General features: G+C 41.3%; 1 long non-coding RNA gene across 1 annotated transcript; it reads right to left on the reverse strand.

The window, feature by feature from the left end:
* Positions 1-872: 872 nt before the first annotated feature.
* LOC309557193 lies at positions 873-2120 on the reverse strand. Its single transcript, XR_014225369.1, has 3 exons — positions 1836-2120; positions 1355-1552; positions 873-1323 (listed from the first exon to the last, which is right to left on the reverse strand). It is a non-coding gene; the product is annotated as an uncharacterized lncRNA (long non-coding RNA).
* Positions 2121-3406: the final 1286 nt, after the last annotated feature.

The raw sequence follows: 3406 nt of genomic DNA on the forward strand, positions 1-3406 counted from the left end.
ATTAGATATATTTCAGATCCCCCATTTTTCATTTAAGGTAAGCTGGGTAGGGAATAGAACTGATGAAAAGTATACACATCAGATTAGAAGGGAAAAACAGCTAAAGGTGGGTTTTCTGGACCACTGTTGTATAGCGGTTTGTTCTGGTATGTGGCTCTTTTGAGCCATGGAGTAAACCATGTCCCAACAGGAGGGATGTATCCCTAGAAGTGGAGAAGACATTTAAGACATTTGCGGTGTTTGGATTCTCAAATTATTTCAAAAAGAAAATTTTTGTGCACAGTGTGCGCTTGGATACACATCACATGGTATAGGAAGGCCTTAGGCCTGACAGTAAAGTGACAATGTGTGAAAATATAGACTGACATTTCTATAGTCAGCAGAGAATCCCCAAAACCATTAGAGTAAGAGAACAAATCTATGTGAGTGAGTGTTGTGAATGGGGGCACATCTCTTCCTCTAAATAGAGGGATTCACATCCTGGAAGGAGAGACCACCTCCCACCTACAAGAGGTGAAAGTAACACTGTGAACTCAACACATGGGAATAGGTAGATAGGAGGTGACCATGTTTTCTGTGCTGTTCCAGGGTGGTACCACAAAACCCCTCAAGGTAAATTTCTAAATATTGTTTGTACCTTGTATATATATATATATATATATATATATATATATATATATATATATATATATATATATATATATATATATATATATATATATATATATATATATATATGTGTGGGAAGGATAAGAGATGTGGTGACTGGGAGGATGAATTGTGGACAACAGACCCCCACAAGTAGGAAACCAGTTCAGTTAGGATTCCTCAGATGACATACCTACCTATCAAAGGATCTCTTTAGCAAAGGAAGCCAAGGAAGCATTATCATTACAATAAGAAACCCAGAGGTCAGAGATAGTGGGGTATACAGGCTGGGAATAACTAAGTCAGGAACAGATCCATGGGCTGAAGTCAAACTCCAGGTAAACCCTTCCCAAAGTGTCCCTGCCAGTGCTACAGGTAGCCCACTCCCTAAGGTTGGAGATAGACAGGACAGTGAGGGAGTTGGGGTAGTGATACATCTGGTGGATAGATTGAGCATAGAGACCGGCTACTTTGACAAGAATGAATGGTTGGAATGGATGAAGTTTACGGACAATTCAACCAATGCCTCTGACTGTGTAGTGTGCGCCAGTGGAAGACCAAGGCTAGCGACTGTTCCGATACCCTCAACTTTTAATATGACGTGTATCTTATTGATTATGCAAGGAAAAGCAGACAGAGAGATTTGCAAAACAGAAGTTGATAAATTTCCTGAGACTAAAATGAAAACTAAGCCAGTAGGTGTGACAGTCTACAAGGGGAATTATACTTGTTTTAATAATACTCTTAGAACGGCTGCACAAGAATTTAGGTATTGTACAACTATATATCAGGTCAGGACTGATGGAAGTTTCCCAGAATCGCTGTTTACCAATCAAACGCAAGCTTTAGCAGATACTTGGTGGTTGTGTGGAGAAAATAAACTAAGGCCTTTATTGAGCTCAAACTGGGATGGGACATGCAGGCTGGTGAAAGTAGTTCAACCCTTTTAAATCTTCCCCGCCAGACTAGGAGGTGTTCCTATATGGGATAAGGCCCTAAGCAGGAAATTAAATAAGCTAACCAAGAGAGACATCCCAGGGGGAAGTTTTGATAGATCAGTATACATAGATGCTATAGGAGTACCAAGGGGAGTCCCAGATGAATTTAAAGCAAGAAACCAAATAGCTGCGGGTTTTGAATAAATTTTTCTGTTTACATCTGTAAATAAAAACACTGATTGGATAAACTATATATATATATATATATTACAATCAGCAGCGCTTTGTCAACTACACACGGGATGCAGTCAAGGGCCTTGCCGAGCAGCTTGATGCCACCTCACTGACAGCCTGGCAGAACAGAATCTCCTTGGACATGCTCCTGGCCAAGAGGGGAGGGGTCTGTGTAATGTTCGGTGCCACGTGCTGTACGTTTATCCCCAATAATACCGCCCCAGATGGCAGCGTCAGCCGAGCATTGAAGGGCTTGGAGATGCTGTCTCAAGAGTCGGCGGAAAATAGCGGGATCAAGGACCCCTTCACCAGATGAATGGAATGTGTGGTTAGGCAAATGGGGCAAGTATTCCACCACCAGTTGCAGTAGTGCTGTCAGTATTATGTGCAGGCTGCTGTCTGGTACCATGCATGAAGGGACTCATCTCAAGAGTGGTGGATAGAGCTGCGAGCGATGTAATGTATACAGTTCTGTCCATGCAGGACCCTGACTTACATGATAGATCAAGTTCAGCCTCATTGCCTGTATGAGCGAGTGATGCTGTTTTTATGAAGGCCCCCACTAAAACAGACAGACTTCTGGGGTGGGAGCTCGAGTAAGAATCTACATTTGTAGGTTCAACAGGAGGGAGATGTTGGAAGAATTGGCTGAGTCAGGAATCTTTCATAAATGCAGCTGAAGTAATGTATATATGAACCTAGAAATGTAGATATAAGTTATACTTTACGTAAATTACAGTTAGAGTGATGCTTTATGATGAACCTATTTCTAGTGATAGAGGCCCCCATCCCCCTCGCATGCATGAAAAGAGAGTTTATGTGTCTTGTTCCTACAGAGAAAACCTTGAGAGATAAGGAAGCAAAATGCTACATTCCAGGACCAATTTCCAGAACTAGCTCTGACCGGAGAGAACAGCTAAAGGATGGGAAAGTTGAAGTAATCGTTACATTGCCAGTTAAGAGAAGTGGACATTGATTGGATGGAAATGTATTGTTACACCTTGGACCAGCCCAGAACACACCTAGACCTCAAATATTCATCACTATAAAAAGTGCAAACCCTATTGTCTGGGTAGATTTGTATGCACGGGGCAGGCTGTGACTGAACTCTGTATACATCTCCATGCGCATGTAAATAAACGAATTCCTCTTGTTTTCCAAAATCACTGAATCTGAGTTTTTCCAACTCTTACAGACTTTTACACAGCCTGGCCACAAAAAGAGACTCCACGTCCAAGAAGCACCTTCAGGCGTTCTAGGAGCATAAATACACACAAAACTTTCTTACTACCTATCACACTTTTCAAGGCCCTAGAGCACCAATACAATGGAAAAGTCCACAAAATGACCCCATTTTGGAAAGCAAACACTCCAACGTATAATTCTGAGGCATTATGGGTCGTTTGAACATATTTTTTTCCACAGGTTTTTGGAAAATGTGGGAAAGAAATGAAAACTTTTTTTTTTTTTTTTTTACACAAAGTTGTCAATTTATAGGATATTCCTAACACATAGCATGTACACAGCAAAAATGACACCCCAAAATACATTCTGCCACTCCTCCTGAGTATGGCAATACCATGTGT

This window comes from Pelophylax lessonae (assembly GCF_965119305.1).
Source record: "Pelophylax lessonae genome assembly, chromosome: 5".
In the NCBI taxonomy this organism is placed as follows: Eukaryota; Metazoa; Chordata; class Amphibia; order Anura; family Ranidae; genus Pelophylax; species Pelophylax lessonae.